We start from the raw sequence: 12,324 nt of genomic DNA, 5'->3' as shown, positions 1-12,324 counted from the left end.
TGGTAAGGCACTAAAGGCAAAGTTAGTAAATCATCTGTTATCCTTGGACTCCCGTCCAGAATGGCACCTCTCCGAAAGGACTCCTGGGAATCACCATCCAAATTCCTGCATGAGTTCCCACCCTCATACAATGAGAAAGTATTCAGGGGTGCTATTGCTTCTTTGAGTCAATCAGTATCTGATAAATTTGAACTTGCCGTTTTGTTTGGAGATTTCAACCGCTTGCCGTGGATCTCACACTCCCTTCTTGGAGTTTCCACAGAAGTGACCGTTGGAATAGAAGAAGGTGGCTCAACAGAGCTCATGATAACCACCCCACTTTCGGGGGTAGAGGATGATTCATTGACTAAGGTATCCCCAACGGGACAGTTTGTTTGAAGAGTAATGTTCGATCCATTACGTAATGGGTTCAGGCCTTTAACCAGGTCAGGAGTAGCTAATGCTAGCTGAACAGTCTACAGGTGGCCTAGCTTGCCTATATGGCGCTTGGCTAAGGTAATTTCTGAGTGGATAATGGAGCCACATTTCCTGACATGTCTGATCCAATGGGTAGCTTTATTCCTTAACGACAGACTATCTTCATGCATGTTTGTTGCTAATTTCGGAACGTTACACATGTATATTGAATGGCCACTTTTGTAATTGTAATTTTTCCCTGTGAGTTGCCTAGCTGGAATATTCCATGGCTCTCCTATACAGGAGCTATACTGCGAATGACGGATACTGCAGCTAAAGGCTCTGGGGGTTTTTATAGTTCCCAAAGGTGGGCCTGTTCTGGTCAGTAAATTATCGAACCCCACGCCAGATTCCTTGCTCCAATCTTTAGCAGTCGGTAGGGTGAGTTTAAAACTTTTTCCATCTGGAAACTCCCCAACCCTCTTTGTAACCTCTGGGAGAAGTAAAGTGAGAGCCTCAGTCACCATCTGTTTTAGGTCCTTTATCTCTTGTTTTAGGTCCATAATTAAGTTGACCACTTCTATCTGAAAATTTCCACCCATGGCCTGTCTGCTGGACATTCGCAAATTAGGATCTGAACAACCTTTCTCTGTATTTTGATTGAGGTCTCCTAATGCAGAAAAACGATTAGAACAGGTTATGTCATGCACTATAATGATTCCAAAGGCATCACCCATATCTACAGTTTGTGTAAAATTTTGTCTTTTAGCCCCTAAATCAACTGCATCAATCGGCCCCGCTATTGTTACAAAGTTTAGGGTAGGATCCGTGCAGCTAACTGGATTGGCCCTTTTGGATGCTCTAGGCTTAAAAAAGGATGAAAAGGGGGCACTGGTTGACTCTTTTGTAACTCGGCTCTCCTTCCCATTTAACATAGATTCCACCTCTTCAATTAAGGTATCAATTTTGTTGGTGGCACAGTTCAAAAATTGCTTCAAGTTTTTATGAGACTCAGTGATTTTAGATGATGTGACTGCTGCCACGGGACTCCTTTGTGCTTTATGCCTACCCATCTTATAGTTAATATGAAAAGAACTAGTAAATATGACCAGAAACAAACAGGAAGTCAGACCAGGAAACACCTACCTTGAAATCAAGAGGTGTGGCCCGCCCGGCCTCTTCCGGTTTCTGATGGGCGCGGATGGGCCTGCCCATGGCCCGGGCTTTGCCCGGGCGCAGCCCCTGCACATCCCGCAGTGTGGGATGGCACAATGCACTTTGAAGCGATCGCGATTTAGGTTCCACCCTCTCTCCCGGTCAGCAGAATCCTGGAACACGGAGTCCCCAAACAGCAGGGCAGCACAACAAAGAGAAGGTTTCCTGCGTTGCGGAGGTGTGCTACGCGCTTTGAAGTGCTTGCGATTTAGGCTCCGCCCTCTCTCCCGGTCAGCAGAATCCTGGGACACGGAGTCCCCAAACAGCAGGGCAGCACAACAAAGCGAAGCATGCTGGGGTGCGCGACGTGATTTGAAGCGCTTGTGATTTAAGCTCTGCCCTCTCTCCCAGTCAGCAGAATCCTTGGACACAGAGGGGGTCATTCTGACCCTGGCGGTAAATACCGCCAGGGCGGTGGTTGGCGGTAGCACCGCCAACAGGCTGGCGGTGCTCTGCCGGGCATTCTGACCGCGGCGGTACAGCCGCGGCCAGAAGCGGAAAGCCGGCGGTGTACCGTCGACTTTCCGCTGCCCATGGGAATCTGCCATGGCGGCGCAGCTTGCTGCGCCGCCATGGGGATTCTGACACCCCATACCGCCATCCTGTTCCTGGCGGGTCGCCCGCCAGGAACAGGATGGCGGTATGGGGTGTCGTGGGGCCCCTGGGGGCCCCTGCAGTGCCCATGCCAATGGCATGGGCACTGCAGGGGCCCCCGTAAGAGGGCCCCACAAAGAATTTCAGTGTCTGCTTTGCAGACACTGAAATTCGCGACGGGTGCAACTGCACCCGTCGCACCTTCCCACTCCGCCGGCTCCATTCGGAGCCGGCTTCCTCGTGGGAAGGGTGTTTCCCACTGGGCTGGCGGGCGGACTTTTGGCGGTTGCCCGCCAGCCCAGTGGGAAACCCAGAATGACCGCCGCGGTCTTTTGACCGCGGAACGGTCTTCTGGCGGTTCCCGCTTGGCGGGCGGCTCCTGCCACCCGCCAAGTTTAGAATCAGGCCCAGAGTCCCCAAACAGCAGGGCAGCACAACAAAGCAAAGGTTTCCCACGTTGAAGGGGTGAGCAACGCACTTTGAAGCGCTCGTGATTCAGGCTCTGCCCTCTCTCCCGGTCAGCAGAGTCCTGGGACACGGAGTCCTCAAACAGCAGGGCAGCACAACAAAGCAAAGGTTGTTCAGTTGGTGCTGTAGGCTGGATATGGTTAGAGATGGTGTTTTCTGACTCTTCTTCTACGACATTTACTAGGCTGTGGGAGAACATTCTTTCTCTCTGGGTCAGATGGATCACGGTGCTATCCTGGCTGAATTGGGTGATTCATATATATTTTGTGACATGCATTTCAGGTGTCGCCAAGTCCTAGGTTGCTGCAATCATTGCCATCCTCTCAGTTAAGAGGATGTGGCCAACAGTGGCACTTTGCATCGCAGTACGTATTTCTTTAGGTTTTTAGATGCAATGAAATCTTCTCACCTCTTAGGCACTACAGTTCCTCTGAGTCGATGGTTTTGTGTTCAAACTGTATCTGTTTTGGCTGGTCCTCCCACCTCTGTAGTCTGTGCGCATGATAATTGTGATACTGCTAAGTTAATAGAGACAGGATTTCAGGGGTGGCTCCTCTGTTAGGGTGGAGGAGCTGCAACCTTCAGAAACAAAAGCAACAATAAATGCTGTTTATTGTTGTTTTGTTCCTAAAGGGGTGGGGCCATGGGAGTGACGTGCATGGAGAAGAGTGCACAGAGCACTCCCCTCAGTGCGTATGTATGTTTGGCCAGCTGTCTCTGGCTGGCCAAGCACACATGCGCACAAGGGCTCTCTCCAACCTGGCACTGTGGTGCAGAGTTGGAGAGAGCCTGCTCAGGCTCCCAGTCTGCACTGGAGCACCCAGCCTGGGTGTTCAAGCCAATCATAATGCTGCTCTAAGCAGTGTCATGATTGGCGCAGGGCAGGCTGGGAGCCTCTCACCATGCCGAGTCGTCAGCCACGACTGCAGGATATCCACGTCAGAGTTCAGATGTATATGACTTCTGGTCCCGAGGAGATTAAACATGATGGAAATTAAGGACTAGGGTAGTTGCCAACTTGTCATTCAATTACCATCCTCAAAATATTAGGGCTGTATTAACCAAGAGGGGAAGAACTTTGGCACCTTAGGCAACGGGCTATTTTGCCGTTTTTGCCTGTACCTCCAAACTTAAGCCCCGCAAGGGAGACAGTTTGGCAACTTCCTGCTGCAATTCGATGCTCTCTTCTGATGATGTCATATGGCGACTGCTTTACCCAGACTTTTTGCTGTGCCATTCTACTATATTTACAATATACGGGGAACTTTTAGAAAACAAAGAGAGCAAAATCTCATGCCTGCCGAATAGAGAGGTGCACATTCCTAATTATTATCAAATGTTCCTTTCTTCCTTAACTACTTCGTCCAGGGCAGACAGAAAACAGGATGCAGTAATTCTTGTATTTCTTGGAAAAATGTAGTACCAGGATGGCTTTCGCATGTCTTTACTTGGACCTGCTTTCCCTATGACGTTTATCCTGGGAAGGAAAAAAATAAGACCGAATCTCCGAGCATGAGTTACAAAGCTGTTTCACTCTCTGCAAAGGTCACTGTACACGTTTGAAGTTTACCTGTTCTGGAAATGACTAATTTTAGAGAGGGTGGGGGGTAACTATTAGGAAGACTACTCAGGAATGTTGTTTTGGCATATTGTTAAATAGAAATGTGTTTTACATTCAATTATCAACATCTCACACAATAGCCGAACCATTAGAAGGTGCTCATTATAGAGACATGATTGACAATTTAAAAAGGAAGCAGGCTTATAAACTGCAGGTGGCTAACTCCTGTACCATTTCGAATGCTTTAGCTTTTTAGAGATGTCATATTGTGATATACGAGTGAAAGAGAGGTTTGGAAATGTTTCCATTTTTAAAAGCTTTTTAGAGATGTCATATTGTGCTATGGAGTTCAAAGAGAAGCTGAGGAGTGTTTCCATTTTTAAAATCAGTCGAGGAGGAAAGAAACATGCTGAAACGGGAGCCTTTCCATCCTGTTCAGAGAGCTATTTTCTGCTGATGGAAATGGCTCAAGCCTGAGCATACACTGATAAATTTGCAATTTGTATCTCCAAACATATGTTGCTTGTAATTCCCAAAGATACACGCACATTGGTGACGGGCAGTACTTTTCACGGTGTCATACTAGTGCTACATGTGAAAGATCACGTGGCATTTTTATCATTTCACGTCTTGAATATTTTACTGAAAATTGGTAGAACACTTGAGTTTCATTCTCAACAACAGAGGATGCCTGAGATGAAGAGAAATAATTAGGTTGCATGAAGGAGCAAGTGTAAGAGTATGACTTCTCTAAAGAAAAAGGGGTAGACATACCACAACAGAGCGGAATTGTGCTAAATAAGTAATGACATGAAACAAGTAATTCCATGTCATCAGCAGTAGAAGGCTATGCTCAAGGCAATTTTAATTAGTGGTAAACAACCTATGCTTCATGGGAGTGGCAAATATAGACTAAGGAGGAAAGTAACCAATACAAAGCAGGGAACTGAGATTGACAAACACATCTTATCATGAGCACAGGCTCACTGTGTGTTTTGATATATATACAGAATTTTCAGAGACAGGCAGCTAGAGTTGTCTGTAGCAAGATCAGAAAAATGTCTGGCATACCTCGACCCCTACATCTGCAGCCTATCACAGGGGGTCAATAATTATGGCTGGCTTAATTAATATTCATTAAATAGGTCATTGTGTGACTCCCTCAATTTGTGATACAAATTATTAGTGCATAGGTCGCCTTGCACATTCTAAAAATTATACATCCCTAGTTTGCAAATGGGAATAGTGCAAAATGCTCCATGTGTTTCAAAACAGTGATTCACTTTGATTGGTAAATGGGCTTAAGTAATTGCTGATTGGTGATTCACAAAAATAGCTATTTTAGTGATTTCCATAAAGGAGCATCAGTGCCAAACCTTGTACTCCCGCTGTCTCTCATATTCTCTCTCTCTCTTCCTCTTTCTCTCTTTCTCACTCTCTATCTCTTCTGTCCTCCTGACATACACTTCAATGCTCACAAAACAAAAATCCCTTAACATCTAAAAATGTGTGATAAGGGTCTCCATAGACCCTGAGGGCCATCCCAGAAGGCGTTATGTGGAATGGGTGAATAGTTGGGGGGAAAGTAATAAGAGAAATATGAGGGAAGAGGAAATACAGAATCAAGATGTGTGTTCAACAAGTCAGTCTCAGGATAGACTTCCGCCAAACCTTTTGCCTCACTTCCTTCATTTTTGCTGACCTTATTTTTGTTGGATATCCACTGTTAACCAGTGTTAACATGCTTCTACTCTCTCCCTAAAACATGGTCAAATTGGCTTATACCGAACTGCCATATTACATTTAATTAGAAGTCCCTTGTATAGAGACACTACATGTACCCAGGGCCTGTAAATTAAATGCTACTGATGGGCCTGCAGCACTGATTATGCCACCTACTTAAGTGCATATAAGTACATATAAGTCACCCCTAAAGTAGGCCTTAGGTAGCCCACAGGGGAGGGTGCTATGAAATCCAAAGGTTGGGCAAATACTTTGAGGTTTTACATACCCTGGTAATAAAAAACTCGCAAATTCATTTTTCACTACTGTGAGTCCTATCTCTCCTATAAGATAACCTTAGAGTTGCCTTATAACCTTTTATGAGTGCAGTTTCCAAATAGGAAGAGATAGTCTGTTCATGTTTGGTGTCTTTGGAATTATAATTTAAAATCCTAATTTATGGTGAAGTTGGATTTTAAATTATCATTTTGAAAATGCCACTTCTAGAAAGTTGGCATTTTCCTGCTCTTAGCCCTTTTGTGTCTGTAGCCTGTCTTGGGTCAAATGACTGGGTGTAACTAATAGTTAGAGTTTGTGAATTCCTCCCAAACAGTCACATTATAGAGGGATTAGTTATGCCCGGATGGGCCTTCTGCTAACAGGAAGGGATAGGGGGAGGAGCTCAGACAGCCCCACTCTCAAATGAATAGCCTGTGCTCCGCCTTCACTCAAAGGTCCTGGCACTCCTACATTGTCACTTCAGCCAGCTTGGAGCCAGGGCAGTGGAGTCAGGGAAGTTGATGTACTTCAAAGCCTCTGTCTTGAAGCTTATTCCACCTTCCAGAACCAGGACACAAGGGTACAAGAAGAGGACCTTAGACACCAACTCTTCAGTACACTTCTGGACCAGTGGATACTATGCCTGGAAGAAGGACTACTATGCTGCAACAAGGACTGCCACTTCACTGGACTGCTGCTCTAAAGGAACTGCTGCCCAGTTGTGCTGACTTGCTGGCTGCTGCCCTCTTGCCTGGGAAAGAAGAACTGGACATGCAACTTCATCTTGAACCCAGGGCCCCAGAGTGATTCCAAGGGCTAGTTTGCTGGCCTCCTGATCTGAGCCTATGGGACATAAAAGGCTCCAAAACAGCTCCTGAACTGAGCTGCAGAGAGTTCCTGATCCCCAAGTGGTGCCCCTCAGGTACTGGACTCTTGGCATGGCTCACAGCTCTTTAAATCAAACGTTTGGGCTCTGCGCAACTGCAAACAGGCACGCCAGAACCATGCGGCTTGCACTGAAAATCAGTGTGAGCTGCCGCCGACCCATCTCTTCACACAGCATGCATCAATCACCTGCGGAGGACTCCTAATAGAAAGCTCCATCCCACCTGTTTGTGACACCTGGCCTGCTCCTCATGCCCTTCTGACCGCCACTAGTGACACTCTTGTTACTCCCTGTGGCCCTCTCCAAAGCAAACGCGACTCAGCTTGAGACTCAAGAAGGTAAACCTTCAGTGGGACTAATCTGGGACTGTATATGACTGGTGCTCCTTGTGGTCAGCCAAAATGTTTGACTTTGACTCAGTCCCGCACAACCAGATGTCCCCGGTTGGAGCTTTATGCTTTTAGTGACTACTACCGTTCACTTCATTCTATAAAAATTAATAGTTTGGTTCTACTGAATGCATTTGTGTCACTTTTGTCTTGTTTTATTTCTTAAATTGAGCTCTAATTTTTCTAACTTGGTGTGGGATGTTTTTTGTGTGGTTATTCTACTTTCATACTGTCTAACTTCTTGCACAAATACTTTACATGTTGCCTCTAAGTTAAGCCTGACTGCTCTGTGCCAAGCTGCCAGAAAACCAAGCAAAGATTAATTTGTGGTTTACCTGTGACTTAGTCTGGCAGGAATTGTGCTTGCTGCTGAACCAGGACTCACACTGCAGTCAACCAACAACCCAATTTCCAACATGGTGGAAGAAGGATGTGCAAAAAAACAGGAATCCAATGAGAAGCAATAAGTGAGGTATATAACAACAAAGTGAGGGGTGGAAGGTAAAACATGTGGCAGGACAATGAAGGAAGATAAGAGCGAGATTATGGAATTTGCAACACAAGGCTGCATACGAAAGCACAGCAAAGGATGAAAGGAGGATAAAATGAGAGGTGGAAGAGAAACGCAGTAATTAAGAGAACAAGGGATACAGTAGAAAAATTGGAGTGCCAACTTAGACAATAAAGAGTGGAATCAAATAAGGAATAAAGGAAGAGAACAAATAAAGGAGGGGTGAACACATGAGCTATGAAGTGAACAAGGAATGGGTGAAGTGGAAACCAGGTAACAGAGGAAGAGGAGCAAGTCAGGAAGAAAGGAAGGAGTGAAGAAGATGCAGAACCGTCCCCTTCCACTAATAGGCAACCAACTTGCACTGCTTATCTCTCTAAAGAGATCAATGGCCCAAAGTAGCCACCAATGACTTGCTGGTGCCACAGGAAATGAACTAAGAAGTAATATGAAATCATGGGAATTAATCAAACAATTCCCATAAAGGTTCTGACTGTAGGCAGTGTTCTCAACAGGTGAACTATGAAACTTGCCATCACGTATGGTCATAATGCTGTTCGTTTTGTCAACAATATAATTGTTACTATTAACTCACATATTCCATCTTGAGAGTACACTTTAACAAACCAGAAACAATATCAGCAAATTAAACTATTGTTTTAGTGGTTTTCATTGACAAAGATGATTTGTCCAAATCACTGACAACCAAATGAAAGATACCTTACAGACAATTGCTATGAGGCAAATATGCTTTTAATGTGTTCTTACCTGAGGTTAGCACTTTCTTCATCCCCAACATTAGTCTGGGGTTGCCACGACCAATATCAGCTGGAATGGATGATATGGTCCTCAGTAGGGTGATGTTGTAAAACATAAAATAGAGATCCACAATCTTGACGACATTGCCATGAGAGTAGAGGAGAGCTTCTCAAGTGTTGTCCAGGCACCTGAACTGGGTTTTCAGGCTTTCAAATGTCTTCTCCAGCAAGCCCTTCATTTGCACATCGGCAGCATTGAAAGCAACTTCCCCTGTATTTTTTGGAGTCTTGCCAGGTATGACGAGGATACCCTTAGTCGTCTGAAACATTTAAACATAAAAGGTAACTTTGTACAACTGATGCAATACAGCAAACATCATAAGAGTTAATAAATCTGAAATGTAATTGATGACAGTTACCAAAAGCCAGCCCCTCCTTTGATCAAGGTTTGCCAGTTGTTGTTGAATGTGCCTGTTGCATAGCACCAGTGAGCCATGGGTAGAACCAAATAGTCTTTCACAGACAACAATGGTGATGTAGAGGACTGCAATGTAAACTACTTCTACATAAGTGGATTGGGCATGCTTCCAGTTATGGTACACCTATTCTCGTTGATGGGATGGCACCAGTGCGACAGAGGTACCAATCTATGCCACCTTCCACACAAGGTATACCTCCCCCAAACTCAGACTTTGGGCCTGATTACGACCTTGGTGGAGGGAATTACCAGCCCGACCGCCATGTTACAAGTTCCATAGGATATTATTTACAGTGTTGAAGTATCGATACTTGCTAGAAAAGCAGTCTTTAGTTGACAGTTGTCTGCACCCTGTCGAAATAGGGACCCTCACCCTAGTCAGGGTAAAGGAGCCACACAGCTAAGATAACCCATGCTCCCCCCTTGATAGCTTGGCTCAAGCAGTCAGGCTTATCTCAGAGGCAATGGTTAAGGTATTTGTACACACAATAACACAGTGAAAACACTACAAAAGGACTCCAAACCAGTTTAGAAAACTAGTTAATATTTATCTTAATAAAACAAGACCGAAACCACAAAAATCCAACATACACTAGTTAAGATATCTCTTTTTAAGAGTTGAAATGAGTCCTAATCCAGAGGAATCAAGGTGATGGGTTGGTTCATCACTGCACACGGAAAGTGATGCATTGGTTGCTTATTGGCAGGAAAGGTAATGTGTTGATTCTTTCCTCGCAGGAGAGGCAATGCGTTGGTTCCTTTCTGGCAGGAGAGGTGATGCGTTGGTTCCTTACTGGCAGGGGAGGTAATGCATCAGTTCTCTTCTTGCAGAAGAGGTGATGCGTCAGTGTCTGGTCATGCAGTCTCAGTTTCTTGCTGCGGTGTGGGGTCGATGAGAAAGTGACTCCCAGGGATGATGTGTGGGAAAATCCAGACGCTGTGATGATGGAACCGCAGTAGAAAGGGTGCTGCATCGGTCTTACAGGTACTGCATACATTTTTTCACTGCAAGACAGGTGCTGTCTCGATTCTTCAGCCACAAGGCAGGCATTGCATTGATTCTTCTGCTGCAAACTAGGCGCTGGGTAGATTTTCAGCCGTGGTGCATCCATGCGTGGCATTTCTTACTCAGGACACCAGTTTCCACTTCCAAGGTCCCAGGGACTGGATTTGGCACCACTTGGCAAGCCAAGACTCTCAGCAGAAGAGTCCAGGCATTGGCTGATGAAGTCTGTAATGTCCCTGAGACTTCTAACAGGAGGCAAGCTCTATTCAAGCCCTTGGAGAACATTGGAAATCAAGATGTAGAAAGCAATTTCCAGTCCTTTCACTCCTAGGACAGAAGCATCAAGCAGCAGGCCAGCACAACAAAGTAACAGGCACAGTAGCAGTCACTACTATGACATTGAGCTCTTCTTCATGGCAGAATGTCCTCAGTCCAGAAGTGTTCTAAACTTGTGGTCTCAGGAGTCCAATACTTATACTAAATTCTGCCTTTGAAGTTGGCAAACTTGAAAGAAAATTCTTTGTAGTGCACAATACCCTGCCTTTCCCACCCTGGCCCCAGACACACTCCAGGGGGTTGGAGACTGCTTTGTGTAAGAACAGGCACAGTCCTATTCAGGTGCAAGTGTCAGCTCCTCCCACCAGTCTAGCCCAAGAAGACCCCTCAAGATATGCAGGGCATACCTCAGCTCCCTTTGTGTAACTGTGAGTGAATTCACAAACAGCCCAGCCATCAGCCTGACCCAGATGTAAATTCCGCAGCCAGGCAGAGGCACAGAATGATAAAGCAAGAAAATGCCCACTTTCTAAAAAGTGGCATTTTCAAACTTACAATTTAAAAATCAACTTCACCAAAAGATGTATTTTTAAATTGTGAGTTCAGAGACCCCAAACGCCACATCTCTATCTGCTCCCAACGGAAATCGCACTTAAAAGATATTTTGAGGCAATCCCCATGTTACCCAATGGGAGAGATAGGCCTTCCAAGAGTGAAAAATTAATTTAGCAGTTTTCCACTATCAAGACATGTCAAACACACCAGTACATTTCCTAATTTTATATACACTGCACCCTGCCCATGGGGCTGCCTTGCTCCTACCTTAGTGGTGACTTACATGTAGTAAAAGGGAAGGTTTGGGCCTGGAAAGTGGGTGCACTGCAGTGGCTGGTTTCAGACATGTTTACAGGGTTACTCATGTTGGTGGCACAGTCAGTGCTGCAGACCCACTGGTAGCATTTGATTTATAGGCCCTGGGAACACACTTTGCACTGTACTAGGGACTTACTAGTACATCAAATATGACACTCATGGATAAACCAATCACCAATACTAATTAGGTTGGGAGCACTTGAACTTTACCACTGGTAGCAGTGCTAAAGTGCCCAGAGACCTAAAGCCAGCAAAAATGAAATTCAGCCAAAATGAAGAACAGCCATCACCGACTGCAATGTTGCCACAACCAACCACACCAAGGAACTATTCAAAATCATCAAGGAGTTCTCCAACCCAACTGTCACAGAAAACACAGGACACCCCTCCCAACAACTCTGCGAATCACTATCCAACTACTTCCACAGTAAGATTGCCAATATCTACAACAATTTTAACCCTCATCCCACTTCGTTCTCACTTGATGTTCAGAGCACCGCCACCATCATGCCCCCCACCCACTCTGGGGCACCCATCTACTCCTGCCACCACCATCTCTGCAACCTCAGATCCAAAATAATCAGCACTAAACCAACCAACCTCCTCAACATGTCCATCTCCACAGCATCCTTCCGAGATGGATGGAAGCAAGCAGATATCGGACCCCTCCTAAAGAAGCTCTCAGGCCACACCAGTGACTACCGGCCAATCTACCAGCTTGCATATTCAGCCAAAGTACTTGAGAAGGTCCTCAACCTGCAGCTAACGGACCACCTAGAACAGAACCACCTACTCATCGCATAACAATCAGGTTTTTGGGCCAACCATAGCACCGAGACTGCACTCATTGCCACAACAGACAACATCAGAACCCTCCTCAGCCAAGGACAAACAGTGCCTCTAATTCTCCTC

This window comes from Pleurodeles waltl, chromosome 1_2 (assembly GCF_031143425.1).
Source record: "Pleurodeles waltl isolate 20211129_DDA chromosome 1_2, aPleWal1.hap1.20221129, whole genome shotgun sequence".
NCBI lineage: Eukaryota > Metazoa > Chordata > Amphibia > Caudata > Salamandridae > Pleurodeles > Pleurodeles waltl.
The sequence above is the reverse complement of the archived record's forward strand: the minus strand, read 5'-3'. Positions refer to the sequence as shown.